Source organism: Canis lupus, chromosome 22 (genome assembly GCF_048164855.1).
Source record: "Canis lupus baileyi chromosome 22, mCanLup2.hap1, whole genome shotgun sequence".
Taxonomy (NCBI): Eukaryota; Metazoa; Chordata; class Mammalia; order Carnivora; family Canidae; genus Canis; species Canis lupus.
This window is the reverse complement of record NC_132859.1, coordinates 17,128,509-17,143,683: the sequence shown is the minus strand read 5'-3', so window position 1 is coordinate 17,143,683 and position 15,175 is coordinate 17,128,509. Positions and strand designations below refer to the sequence as shown.

Here is a 15,175-nt window from a genome sequence, read left to right as displayed (position 1 = left end):
ATAAGGAAAACGTGGGAATATCCCTAGGCCTTGGGATCTTCTGGCCTTTCCTTCTAAGATAGCCCCTGGAGAAAGGTCTGTCCTCTTTTCAGATATAGCCTCCTGAGAAGGAGAAGCCTTCTGAGAAGCCTCCCTTTAACCTTTAAGGGGAAGAAATATGACAGTTCTGACATTTCCACTGGGTTGGGGCACTGATGGAATTAATGAACAGGTGAAAGGAGCCTGGGTCAAAACCTTCCACTTCAGCTCTCTTTCTATCACCCAGGCAGGTGGGAAGAAATGGCCAGAGATGACAGTTGCTGGGACTGCCCTGGCCGAGTCTTTAGAGACCTGAAGGTCAGCAGTGGGCCCCTGACTATCCATCTTCACAAACAACCATCTGATTATGTGGGTTCCAGGGGTTTGCTCTGTGCCTCCCCTCCTGCTGAGACTCAAGTCTCAGGGATCCTTCTGACCATGGGTCCTTGAACCCTTGTCAGCACAGGCACACTGTTGGTCCTTCCTACCCTACTTCACAAGGACACAGGGACTCTTCAGGGAACTCCAAGGCTGTGGCTTCTGGTCTCCCCAAGCCTGATGCAGGCTCTGGTTCCAGGTAGGCCTTGGCAGGTGTTTGTGGGTGAGGGAGTCTAGCTACACTAAGTGTTTGCTGAGCTCAGTGGAGCATGAAGCACTGGGTTGTGGGAACAGAGCAGAAGCCCAAAGAGTGGCCCCTGGGGCCAGAACGGGTGCCAGACATATCGTCTCACAGGTGTGGCCTCTGCAGTACCCCCAGTCTTCTTTCACCTGCTGCTGCCCAGCCCCTCTCCTGAGGACAGCCCAGGCAGGGTCCATGGGAACGTGAGGCTCTCCTGGCTCTTGTTTGCCTCAGCTAATCTCAAGAATGTTCTTGTTTTCCCTTTTGGTTTGGGAAGTCCTCAACAGCTCCCCTTTATGTCGATAGAGTTGGGGACGGAGGCCGTGGGAGCCAGAGGGCAATGATCCCTGGCTTGTTCTCTTGCTGGCTTCATTTCTGTCTTTGCAATTGTTTAGGTTACCTCCCACCTCCATTTCAGCTTCTCCTCAAAGTTCCCAGAAATTGTGGAAAAAAATATCCTCATTTTTGGATACTTTAACCATCTCTCCTTCCTGTGAATCTCCTCGCAGTGGATAGCACCTGGGAGGTACAAATGAATCTGGAGCTCAGAAAGGCTAAGTTATTGCTCATGGTTACATAGTAAGCAAGAGCAGAGCTGGAGTGAGTTGAGGGCCCTTCTACCTCCGCTCCAAATTTCAGCCCCAGGGTGCTAACCTCATGGCAGCCATGTCTGTTATTTGATGTTTCCTTCATTGGACTGTTAGTTTCTTGAGACAAACAATTCTGCAGTATTCATCTTTGTATTCCCAGGCTTGGCCATGTGTCTGGAAACAGAAAACTTAGTGGATGCTTATTTAAAAAAATTAATAATAGAAGTGAAACCAGGTGCTTTCTCAGATGCATTTTACACATAATCCATGATTTTCTAAACAATTCTAAGAGGTAGTTGCTGTTCTCATTTCACAGATGGGATTATTAGGACTCCGAGAAGTCAAGTAAATTGCCAAAGGTCACAGAGCTTATAAGGGGCTGAGATGAGATTCAGGCCCATGCAGTCTCACTCTAGAACATGTGCTGCCTCTCCACGCAGATGGAATAAATGGACTGGAAAGCAAGGACAGAAAGACTGTAAGGACTCCATTCCTGCTGGGTTTGGAGTGAGCTCTGACCAAGGGAGGCTCCATGGGTGACCAAGCTCCCTAAGTAGGGAAATAATTCTCAGCCCTTCTCTTCCATATCACCCCTTCCAATCACAAGACACACATTTGTCGAATGACTGAATGACCAACCCTGCAGGTGGCTGTGCAAACTCTCACTCCCAGAACTGGTGTTTCTGGCAGCTTTTTCTTCATCAACTTTGGGGTGTGTATCTCTACCCAACCTTGAATGCTGGGGTTCTTTGGGGCTGCTCCCTGAGCTTTCTTCTCATTGCTCCACCTTCTCTGGGTGATCACATCTCTGCGATCTTATTACCCTCTGTGTGTAGGTGTCTGTTTTTCAAGCTCAGACTCCCCTCTGAGCTTCAGAACTTCATAGGTCTCCACCTGAATGTCCAACAGACATCTCACTTCAGCACTTCACAAGTGTTGGCATCATTTCTTCCCACATCAAATGCAGAGACTGGAGTTCCTGCTCACCCAGCTACCCAAGCCTCAACCTTAGGCTCGTCCTTGACAGTCCCTCACCTTCACTTCCCCACAGCTAAGTTCTCCTTGGCTAATCTCCAAGTTCTGTGCCACCCTCACTTATTCTCTGGATTACTCAGTGACTCCCAACTGATTCCATAAGCTCCAGCCCCATCCCCCCTCCATTCAGTCTCCATGGGGCAGTAGGAAAAATCTTCTAAGTCCCAAATCTGACCTTAATGCACCCCAGCCCAAAACTCTAGACTCAAGGAGAAAGCCCAAATCTTCAACATGACACCCAATGTCCCCCAGGATGTAGGCCCCCCTGACCTCCTTGATCCCAGCATTCTTTCGTTCCTAGCTGCCAGACAGCCAGCCACCAAGCTTTCACTCCTCTTGAAGTGCTTGTGAAGCCTCTGGATGTGCCATCCCCCAGGCTAGGATTCTTATCCCTTTCCTCAACACTTGCAAAATTGTCATTATACTTTCAGGACCCAGCCTGGATGGTGTCCCCTTCTAGAAGTCATTCCTGAGCCTGGAGGATGAGCAAGGAGCTCCTTCTTTGGGCTCCCATAGACCCCTCAAGCCTCTCTTTTATGTAATAGCCTCCATGCCTGGGCAGTAGACTCTGCCAGGATGGGGACAATATTTGATGCACTGGTAGTGGCCACAGTACTTAGGTTAGGACCTGGCATAAGGGGGCTCATGAATGTCCATCAATCAGGCATGAATCCTGGGCCATCAGAAGGAAAACATGTCCTTTTCCCTTTGTATCTTGGCTTTAGCCAGCTGAGTTCATGATCTCCTCTCCACCCCTCCCCCATATCCTGGGGTCTCATCCAGCTTGTTCTGGGACAGGAACTCCCTCTTTGCACACCCCCTCCAGTTCATGGTGATCACCTCTTCCCTGAAGGCCCTCAGGACTATACCAGACACAGAGCTCCCCCAGGGTCCCATTTTCAGGCCCTGGGGAAGCTCTCCACATACAGTTCTTCCCCTGACCACACCACACTTGAAGCCTCATATTCACTGCTTAGGATATAAGAAATTTCACTGAAAAGTTAAATAGTAGATATGAAATCCCTTGGGGGAGAAGGAACATTTAAGTTAACTTCACATTAAGACATAAATGGCCAGCATAATATACTTACCTGGGATCAGGTGTGACTAGGTGGGGCAGGGACAGGAGCAGGAAATTTCTGGCTGTCTTAAAAGTGATAAGAACTCATGGGAGGGACCGTGGGTTGCTCAGTGGTTAAGCGGCTGTCTTTGGCTCAGGTCATGATCCTGGGGTCCTGGGATACAGTCCCACCTCAGGCTCCCCTACAGGGAGCCTGCTTCTCCCTCTGCCTGTGTTCTCTGCCTCTCTCTGTCTCTCATAAATAAATAAATAAAATCTTAAAAAAAAAAAAGAACTCATGAGAGAGGGAAGTGTCAGGCTGCACAACCTATATTGTACAACACTCAGTTCTCACCTACATTACCTACTAGGGTATGTGCATGGGTGTGTGTGTGTGTGTGTGTGTCCATCCTCAGGTACAATTCTTAAAAGCTGAACAATTCTCCTGGGGGTTACATAACTTCAGCAAAGAGCTGGACAACAGTGGGTGCCCATTAAGTGCTTGTAGCTGTCTTATTGGCCCAAAGCTTGGCCTGTCAGTTGCCCTTGCTGGGCGCACTCCTATCAGCCACTTCCCTCAGGAGACTGGGCAGTGTTTGCAGAAGGAGGGGGATCCTTCCTGGTTTCTTTTATGGATCTGATGAAGTTCTTTCCCATGAACTCCTTGCCCTTCCAGCAGCCACACTAATAACCTACTAGAGCAGCTCCCTGGGCGCTAAGGGAAGCGGAAGCCTGGAAACGCCTCCAGGGTCTTGGCCCCTTTCTAGGGTCAGAGTCCATCTAGGGAACTGTGAATTTGCTTGAGATGGCCTGAGGCATCTTCTTCTTGGCCCCCAACACCCCTTGGTGACTTACATTCATTCAACAAATGTTTATATAGGTGCCAAAACCCATCTTGGTGCTGGAGATGCATTGGAAAACAGACAAAAATCTCTACCCATATGGAGCTTATATTCTAGCATTTTTTCCCATGGGAGGGAGGAAGCAATAAACAACAAAAAAGTAAGATATAGTAATGTATTAAATAGTCATAAGCACTAAGAAGAAAAAAATAAAGCAAGGAAAAGAGATATGAATCATCTTGTGAGAAGAGAGTAAGAATTTTAGAGAGTGGCATAAATTTTTTAAATTTATTTGTTTTTATTGGGGTAAAACATACCTAACATAAAATTTACCGTTTTAACCATTTTTCAGTGTACAGTTCAGTGGCATTTGGTACCTTCATATTGTTGTGTGACCATCACCACCATCCATCTCCAGAACTTCATCATGTCATATTGAAACTCTCTACCCATTGAACACTAACTCTCCATATTCCATTGTATGGATACACCACATTTCTTTTTCTTTTTCTTTCTTTCTTTCTTTCTTTCTTTCTTTCTTTCTTTCTTTCTTTCTTTCTTTCTTTCTTTCTTCTCTTTCTTCCTTCCTTCCTTCCTTCTTTCTTTCTTTCTTTCTTTCTTTCTTTCTTTCTTTCTTTCTTTCTTTCTTTCTTTCTTTTCTTTCTTTTTCTTTCTTTGTACCCCATTTTCTTTGTCTATTCATCTGACAGTTGTTTCCATCTTTGGCTATTGAGAATAATGCTGCTATGAACATGGGTGTACTATGGTCACTGCTTTTAATTCTTTTGTGTATATGCCCAGAGGTGGAATTGCTGGATCATATGGTGATTCTATGTTTAATTTTTTGAGAAACTGCCATACTGTTTTCCACAGCAGCTGTATCATTTTGCATTCCCACCAGCAAATGCACAAAAGTTCCAATTTCTCCACATCCTCATCAACACTTATTTTTCATTATATATAATACACATACATACACATACATACATGCCATCCTAATGAGTAAGAAGTAGGTTTTGTAGTGAAGAGTAGTTTTGATTTGCATTTCTCTAGTGATATTGATCATCTTTTCATGTGCTCACTGGCCATTGATATATCTTTGGAGAATTGTCTATTCAAGCCCTTTACCCATTTTTTAGTTGAGTAGCTTGCTATTTTGTTGCTGAGTTTTAGAAGTTCTTTATAAATGCAGGATATTAATCCCTTATGAGATACGTGATTTGCAAATATTTTCTCCCATTCCGTGGCTGCTTTTCATTCTTCCAGTAGTGTTCTTTCATGAACAAAAGTTTTCATTTTAAGTCCAGTTTATCTATTTTTCCATTGGTTACCTATGCCTTTGTTGTCATATCCAAGAGATCATCACTACATCTAATATCATGAAGCTATTCTCCTATGTTTTATTCTATGAGTTTTATAGTTTTAGTTATTATGCTTAGGTCTTTGATTAATTTTGAGTTAATTTTGGTAAATGGTGTTAGGTAAGGGTCTAACTCCATTCTTTTGCAGGTGGATGTCTGACCTTTCTGGTATCATTTGTTGAAAAGACTGTTCTTAACCTATTGAGTTGCCTTGGGACCTTTATTGAAAATCATATGACTATATATATGAGGGAGAAGATGAATTTTGAATAAAGACTGAGAGGAGTTGAGAAAACTAGCTATGTGGATATTAAGGGAAGAATGTTTGGTGCAAAAGCCCTGGGGTGAGTAGGGTGACATCAAGAAGGGCAGATTTGTCTTCAGTGGAGTACGTAAAGGGGAGAAGGGTAAAGATGAGGTCAGAGAGGTGGGAGATGGGGGAAACAAATCATGGAAGGCCTGTAGGTCGCAGAGAGGACTTTGTTATTACTCTGAGCAAAATTGGAAGCCACTGGAAGTCTACTTTATGTTTCCATTCAGGCTCCCATGATGAGAATAGACTTAGGGGCCTAGGGCAAAAGCATGAGGACCAGTAAAGAGACCACCCAGGCAAGGGAAGATGGTTGTCTGATCCAGGGGGTGACAAGTAGTGAAAATCTGGATGATGGAATTTTGTGATAGACCAAATATGGTAGTGGGGGTGGGGGGGAAGGGTGAGGTAGAGGGAGAGAGTAAGAGAGACAGAGGGATGGAGAGAGAGACAGAGACAGAGATAGAGACAAATGCTGAGAAGAAGAGGGAGAGAAATAGATAACTAAGGATGATGCCCAAATTTTCAATTTTAGTAATTGGTGGTAAGCATGGATTTGGAGAGAAATCAGGATTTCAGTTTTAGATGTGCTAAATTTGAGGCATCCGTCAGACCTTCACCTGGAGGTATTAGGTGGACAGTTGGAGATGTGTCTGGCTTCAAAACAATGGTCTTGGCTGGGGTCATGGAACAGACAAGGAGGCTGTGTGACATTGCTGTGTGACCATAGTACAATCCCTTTCCCTCTCTGGGTCTCAATTTCCCCATGGGCAAATTAAGGTGGGCTGGACCAGATGTGTTCTAAGCAACACCTTCCAGCTCTGGTGTTTTTTTTTTTTTTTTTTATTCTAATAGGAGAGAAATGGAGCCAGGAGCTCTAGGACGCCCACATCTCCTCCACAGACCTGTCTTGCTCCCTAGATAATGTTCTCTTAAGATCACCTCCCCCAACAGATTGCCTTGCCACTAACACTGAAGGTTCAAATCTTGGAGAACATTGTAGAAAAGGAGCCAAGCCAGTCCCAACTCCACCCAGTTCCAGGGCACTCTAGGTTCCTTCAGAAAGATGATATGTGGGACACATAGTGGAGGCATATGGGTGAGCAGAGGCCAGCCAGGCAGTTGAGTGATTCGAGTGTGGGTTAAATTCTAACCACTCTCAGCTCCTGATCTTTGCTTGTGACCAAAGACAACATAGAAGAATTATTCCCAAATCAGTGACTGTAACTTTAATTTTATTTGTCTCCATAATCAAAGTAATAACAGCTAATAATTAGGAGTGGTAACTGGGCTCTAGGCATTGTGCCACATGGTTAGCCCTCAATTTCTTATTTAACCCTGACACCAGCGCTATGAAGTTATATGTGTCCCTCTCCTTACTTTAGCATTCAGGAAGCAGAGGCTCAGAGAGGTTACTTAACTTTCTTCAGGTCACACAGCAGGAAAGTGTTAGATTTGAGGTTTGGATTAAAATATACTTAATCCAAGAGAATTAATAGAAATACATGAAAAAAAAACATAAGCTAAGGGAAAATGGACTAAGGGAAAATTCAAGAGGTACAGAAAATCAGTCCCTGTAACCTAAGGTCCTATACAGTTGCTGAGAGAAATGAATATTGACGGAGTTTCTTAGCAACCAAAGCAAAAAGGGAAATATGATCAGATGTAAATTTCATAATATCCACAATATTAAAAACTTGAGTGTTCCTGGTGTTAGGACTGAGATGACTTTTGGAAGTCAATGGCATGAGGATGAGCTGTGATATGAGAGATGATGATGTCAGCAATAAGACCTCTTAACAGTGACAAAAGGGAATTTTATGAAGAGGCCTGGTACAGTGCCCCTTGATGAAGGCCAATCAGTAAAGGCAACTGCAGGGAGGAATACACAGAGTGGTCAGAATCAGACCCCTCGGGCACTAAAAGGAACCCCACCAGGCCTGGAATAGTGGGTGGAGGGGTCTTTTATTGCCTTCACAACTCTGTCGAAACCCCCAAAAGGCCAATCCACCCTCCCTTTTAGGGCAGGGCTAGCATCATTTTCTGAGGACAGATATTATTGTGAGAATCCAGGTCTACGTTCCTTCATTCAGCTCCGGGGGTAGAGAACCCCAAGTCAGGACTCTGCTTCCAGCCCTGCCACTGGTGCACAGCTTCTGGGATGTCAGCGCCCACCACTGCCTCTGAGACACAACTTCCCCAGAAGGCTCTTGGCTGGGAGAGAGGCAGTGACTTTGTCCTAAAGCATGGAGGGATGCAGAGCCAGGTACTGCTCCATAAATAGTTGTGGAAGAAAGGAAGGAATGGATAGCCCCTTGGAAGAGAGTTTACATTTTGTCATACTCTCTGGACTCTTCACCATGAGTATGGGCTTTTTGTTTTTTGTTTGTTTGTTTGTTTGTTTTTTATTTATTTATGATAGTCACACAGAGAGAGAGAGAGAGGCAGAGACACAGGCAGAGGGAGGAGCAGGCTCCATGCAGGGAGCCCAAAGTGGGACTTGATCTGGGACCCTGGGATCATGCCCTGAACTGAAGGCAGACGCTCAACAGCTGAGCCACCCAGACGTCCTGAGTACGGGCTTTTAACCTTCCTCCTCAGGCTCATGGCTCCGAGCAGGTGCACTGTGTCTGGGAAGGTGGGCCAATACCTTGGGAAGTGGGGCTGTTCCCTAGTGTGGGGACAAGACAGCTACACTTTCGGGACTGTGTGTGGGTGGGGTGAAGGGTAACAGGAGTAGGTCTGTGGAGTCAATAGCTCTGGCTTAGAATCTTACTCCACGTGTCAGCTGAGAAACTGCGGATGGAGATGCCACTTCTCTGGTCCTGTGTGTCCTCTAGGGATAGCACTACTTACTGCGTGGGCTGTTGTGGGGATTCAAAGATGTCCTGCTCTTGCCTGACACAGCATAGGGTCAATACAAGATCCTTCTTTAAATTCTGGCTCAGCCATTATGAGTTGTGTGAGCTCGAGATGTCACTTCTCTGAGCCTCAGTTTCCTCATCTGTAAGATAGGAATAATAACAGTGTAATTATTGTGGGGAGGACTGAAAGAAAAACCACTTACAGCCCCTGCCATAGAGCCTGGCATATAGTAGGTGCTCAGTAAAAGGTGGTTATAGTTATTATTATCAGAGACTAAAGTGTGTCTCATAGGGTGGATGTCCACAAAAGAGATAGGAAACCGAGGGCTAAGGCAGTCACGAAGCACTTCCTAGAGGAAGTGACCCTGGTGCCCTGCCAGATCACGGTGGGGTCATGTGGGTCTCAAGGAGAGGGCTATCACCCCAGGGCAGGGCCTAATGTGAGCCAGGGCAGAGGGCACAGGAAGGGGCTAGGGTCTGATCTGAAAGGGAAGGCGGAGTTTTGGAAGAGAAGCAACAACACAAGTCTAGTCAGCTGTGGGAGTTCAGGAGGGCCCAGAAAGGCCAGCAGAGGAGAATAGGGGCCCCTCTGGTGAGGCAAGAATCAACCCCATTCTACAGATGTCAAAACTGAGGCCCATGGAGGACAGATAGAATAACTTACTCAAAATGAGTGAAGAACTTGGCATTGGAACGTAAATCTAGGAGGGCTGGGGCTCAGACTGTGTCCTTTCTAGGTTTTTAATGAACACAGAGACGTCCCTGCCAGGGGGTGGGGAGGGGGCGTAGCTGACTGCTGAAGAGCAGCAGGGAGAAATAAGGAGGGGCATGGCGTGGAGCTCAGCTGGGCTGTTTGGAAATGAACACAGATGAGACTGAGTCTCTCTTGGGCTGTTATGGAGATTAATGGCCACAGACAAGGGCCCTCACGCATCACTAGGGAGAAGATTTCAAAGACCCTTAAAAATCATTGGGAAACATTTCAAAAGGAAACTGCTCGCAAAGCAGCCAGAGGCCCGCCAAATGCGCTGGCGTATAGCTCACCAGGCGATGCTTGTAATCTAATTGCCTATGAGCAAGAGTTTAAAACAATATTTACGATGTGGAAAAATAGCCCATGATTTGATTTGTACAGAAGAAACACGCCTAATGAGTAAATTAGATTTTGATCTTGCTGGCTCTGGTCCTGTGGGTGGAGCCTAACCCTTTGGAAGGGCGAGGCTCTCCTACCCTCCACCTCCCTCCCCACCCCTCGTCCCCCTAGCGTGGTCCTGTGACAGCTGGGTGCCCTCCTACGACGTGTGAGACCAGCACCGCTTTCCCTGACACTTGAGCATAGCAGCCCAGAAAACACATCGTCCCTTTTTCTTGGGCCTGCCAGTCCTTCAAACCCTACCTCCTCCTCCAGGAAGCCTTCTGGACTGCCCTAGCCTGCCTTCTTCATCTCCAACAGCCCTGAGGGTCTGTGACACCCAGTTGAGCTTCAATGAGAGGGAGCTGGCTCTTGTTGAGACGTTCACTAGCTTGGATGGTTTTGCTTAAGTGTGCTATCTCACGAAGGCTGCTAGATGTTTCTTTGCAATCTGGACTTGTTCCATTCTTGCCCTATTTAATGAAGGCTCTCAGGTGAGTATGAATTGCTGTTGCTGACCAGTGTCGAATCTCCTTCTCAGGGAAAGAGTACGAGGAGGAAAGTGCCCCGCCTTCCCCAGGCTCAGTCTAAGGTCCATGTGGTCCGGGCAGGGCTGGCCAGACTCCTCCCAGCGCTAGGCACCTGTGGAGCTGTGGTCAGGGACCAGCAGGTGACTCACACCAGGCCAATGAGAGACCTACTTGGGAAAGCTTTTGAAGCTACCTGTAGAGATGCATGTTCTGTGCTTGGAATTGCTGAACTAGGAGAATCAAAGGGCAGAGCTCCTGGTGGTCATCTGGTCACTTCATGGGGGAAGCGCCTTTGAAAGCGACGCCAGTTCCTGGGAAGTGGAACTGAGCAACATAGAGGGGTTCTTAGGTCCATGGTCAAGCACCTGAATCCAGATGTGGGTGATTCTTGCGCATTTTAATCCAGTATTTTACTGGGTCTCATCTGAACCAGTATGAGTTGGGTTTCAGTCTTTGCATGCAGAGACCAGTAGTTCTGATACATGCAGAAGGCGCAGGGCTAGTTCCAAGAGTGATGTGTACATTCTTCTAGAACTGAGTGAAATGTAGAGACTATCAGATTCAGGGGTGCGTAGGTGGCTCAGTTGGTTAAGCCTCTGCCTTCAGCCCAACTCATGATCCCAGGGTCCTGGGATAGAGTCCCCTATAGGGTTCCCTGGTCAACGAGGAGTTGGCTTCTCCCTCTGTCCCTCCCTCTGCTGATGCCCCCACCTGCTCTCTCCCAAGTAAGTAAACACAATTTAAAAAAAAAATCCAAATGGTCATAATTCTGTGACTGAAACCAGTTTTACAGACTTCTCCTGATTCCCTTGCTCTGTGTTGGCTCTTTGTCTAGGTACTGGGGACATAGAAGAATGAGAGCAGACCCAGCCCTGGAAGCCCACAGTCTTGGAGGGGAGGTAAGAGAAGCAGCTGCCAGCTGCAGCCTGGGGCTGAGAGGAGGAAGTGCCATGTGTGCTGTAGAGAATCACTCCAACCGCAGGGCTCTGGGAGCACCTCGATGAAAGAGACAAGAGCTTGGGAGGGTGCGAGGGGCTTCACCAGGGAGGTGAGAAAGTCACCCAAGGGAGGAGGAGAGGCTTGATTATGAAATTGAAGATCCTTGCCCCAGACCCCTGGAAAAGAGGCCCCTAAACTGCTGTTTAGCACCTGACAGGGTCTCCGGGCTCTCTCTCTTCCTGCCCACTCCTTAGCAGCCCCCTCAGCTGGGAGGTGAAGTGGAAAAGTTGTGGTGGTTGTCTTGGGACATGTGTGGGCATTGTGGGCCAGCTGAAGGAGATGGGGCTGTCCAACCACATGGTGAGGCAGGGATGCAGGTGCCAATACTTCTGGGTGAGCCAGTCATGTTCGTCATGGCATTCATTATCCAAGGCCTCTGTGGCATCAACAACAGTTCTGTGACATTTGCTGGGTATTTCCTTGTGGTAGATGCTATGCTGGGGGCTTTACAGACAAACTTCTGTGTCCTCACTTAACAGTGAATCACCTGCTTTGGCTCCCACTTTTCTGAATGTGCTTAGAAAGGCTTATAGAGGCAGTGCAGGCCTGTCTCGCCTGGGTCTGCTTGCCAACTAGGGTGATACTATTACTCTGAAGTAAATTGAGCTGAACTCAACTGTTTCAGTCACTAAGTGCCTACTATTTGCTGAGCCTGCCTCCCTCTCCACTCAGCTGCCAAAAATAGAATAAGAAGCAGGCCACAGCAGGCCATAGTGTGGGATGCATGCATCCTTCCATGACAATGTACAGAAACATGCAAAGAAGAGTGGGATTAATTCAGTGTTGGCGATCGGGAAAGCATACTGACGTGCTGACGGCCAAGCAGGACTTGGAGGCTGGGAAGAATTGTCCTTCAAACAGCAAGTGTTTTGTGCAGTGAGATCCTAATAGAGGGCTGGCACTGAATATAGCTCCCATATGCCATCTCCTGAGAGGTAGATGCCATTGCCCCATTTTATAGAGGAGGCAGTTGAGGCTTAACGTGCTTGAGTAACTTGCCAAGGCAGAGCAGGGCCAGGATTCAAACCTGTGCTCTGTAATGCAAAGTTTGGGCTGCTTTCTCTATGCCTTGCTCCCTTTGGGGTACCCATGGCTTTTGTTACCCCATCACTGAGTCTGCAGACTGGAACCACCCCCCTCTGCTGGGCTAACACCAACCAGTCCTCAGTAGATGCAGATGTCACAGTGCTGGGAGTGGGGGGTGGAGATACTTTCACACACCCCACCTCTGCTTCACAGGTATAAGGAGGCAGACTTCGGGGAGAGCTGGGTTCCTGCCTCTCAGGCCTGGCTCCCCACACTGTCCCACTTCCCTGGTTGTGGGGATGGATGTCAGACTTCAAAGGCAGCAGTGCACTGCTTCTCCAAACTCCAGTCCATGAGAAAGCGCCTAAGTCCCAGAACAAAGGCCCTTCCAGACTCACGTCACCTGCTTGGCACTTAGCATGGGGCTTAATTAAAGGAAACAGAGCTTCTTGGAGTGAGAGTGAGGAGTGAGTGAGAAAGTCGATAACACTAAAGACACCGCCATTAATAAAGCCAGACTCACTGCTAATATCCCACTTGAATTCAAAACAGGACAAATAATTGGAAACCTGAGTAGGGTGGGTGGTGGGGCCAGTGGTAGAGATGACAGAGGTCTGGCAGCTGTGGGAGACCTTCTGGATGGGGCAGTATGGACAGGCAAAAGCTCCTGGACAGAGTAATTTAGTCCTGGGGCCCAGTGCCCTCTTGTTGGTGGACAGCCATAGGCTGACACCTGAATATGGCAGGAGCTCACACTGAATAGCACTTGAAATGTGCCAAGCCCCTTTTTTCAGTTCTTTATAGGTATTAGCTTAATCCTTTAAAAAAAAATATATATCCTTTGTACCTATCTACACCTACCTATCTTATTAATTAGGTGCTATTATTGTTCCCATTTTACAGATGGGGAAACTAGCGCACAGAGGGGTTAGGTAATTTGTCTGGACTGAACTAAGATTTTGATCCTATGTGCTATGATCTCAAGGTACCTGTGCCTAACCACCAGACTACACTACCTCCTTTGAGAGAACTGGTCTCGCATCCCTGGTTTGCTGGATAACTGGGCAAGGACTGCCATCCGTTCAGTCAGCAAACATTTGTCAGGTATAGTGCAATCTTAGCAATGATAGTAACCACTACTATATATGGTTCCTGTATGCTGGGCACTAAACACTACATGCATTGTCTCCCAAGCCTCCTGATCAACCCCATACGGTGAGTGCTTTTACTACCTCAATTTTACAGAGAGCAAAAGTGAGCCTCAGAGAGGTTATGTGACTCCCTGTGGTCCCATGTCTAGTTAGTTCCAGAGCCAAGAGTCAGCCCTACGTCTTTTGGTTCAAAGTATGGGCCCTAAACCACTGCTGGTATCTGTGCTTATTCCCAAGTGGTGCTAGTGTAGAGCCTGGGCGGGAGTACTCACAGGCAGTTATGACCCTGGCTGGTGGATGCTGCACACACCTACATGTGAGCATCCCTAGCGATGGGCAGGGACCAGGTATGGCCCACTGAGTACCATGCACTTAATGTCCTCAGGCCATAACCCTGGGACACTGGTGTATCCTCACCTAACCCCTTCTATTCCTTGTCTTTATCCTGCCTGCTATCCTGTGTGTTCAACCCACAGCCCTAAAGCGAAGGATGGCCACCTGGGGAATTTTGTGTGTTCTGGACCCTGTGTAGGGGATTGGGATGCATTCTTCCTAGGAACCTGGCTCCCTGCTGGTGGGTGATGGAAGCCATACTGATTCAAGGGGTGACGTAATGGAATGAAAAGAGCATGGACATTGGAGTTAGGCAGGCCCCTGTGAGACTGCTGATTTATGAGCCTTAGTTTCTCTATCTATGAAATGGGCTTGCAGTTCCAGAGAATAGGTGGAGAAGGCTGGCTTCTCCACTAAAACCTGAGGCAGCTTCACCTTGGAGGGGGGAGGGAGAGTAAGAAGAGGTCAAAGCCTGTGAATTCTGAAGAGTACAGGGAGAGGAACACAGACCCCTGCCCTTAGCTCATCATGTTGGAATGAAGGGTTCCTTAGGACTGGAGGTGAGCATATGTAGGGGAAATGAGAGGGGATGTATGCGTGGGGGACTCACTGTTCTGAGAGTGCTAAAGGCCAGAAATATCACCTAATCCAGGAGACTCAGATCACCTCATGCATGCAGCCAGTGGATCATTGAGATGGCTCAGGGAGTGGCTTCATCTTTAGGGTTGTTATCCTGAAGGACTTCTAGGTGTGAGGCTGAGAGAGCCTTCCTTGTGAGCCTGTCTTGCATCTACTAGGCTAGGAAAGGCTCACACTCAATGCTGATCTGAAATGTCATCTCACCTGCATGGCAGTGCTGACAGGGCTGCTTTTGTGAGGGAAGGACAGACAAGGTGAGAGTGGCCAGTGCACAAATGCAAGGCTCTGAGACCACTGCCCTAGAGAGACCCCTCCTGATTTGATCCTGAGTCTAATGATTTTGTCTAATGAATAGTCCAGCTGTGATAGCCAATGACAGGGACTTTGTACCAAGGACCAGAACTGAATAAGTAGAAGTGAATTCAATGTTCTACTGACAAATGGTGAACAACCAGATTTCTAGGGTTGAACAAAGCCTTAATTTGTATCATTTGACAATTTCTGTGGTGTAAATATTTCCACCATGGCTGATCTTAAGCTACCAGCATGACATCACTGAACATTAAGTTGGGAAGAGGTATTAATAATTGGTTCTTATGAGTCCATACACACTGCCTCCAGCACACTGTGGACAGATTCACCACGAGTCAGAGGAGGCTCAAACTT

The 15,175-nt window shown here is 47.2% G+C and overlaps 1 protein-coding gene across 1 annotated transcript in view; it reads left to right on the top strand.

Annotated features, from left to right (window-relative positions):
* The window catches only part of MRPS22 (mitochondrial ribosomal protein S22), a 215,512-nt gene that overhangs the window by 96,263 nt on the left and 104,074 nt on the right, over positions 1-15,175 (top strand). Inside the window, exon 2 of the mRNA XM_072792541.1 lies at positions 11,197-11,260. The gene's annotated coding sequence lies outside the window, so the exon portion shown is untranslated. The remainder of the gene's footprint in view (positions 1-11,196; positions 11,261-15,175) is intronic.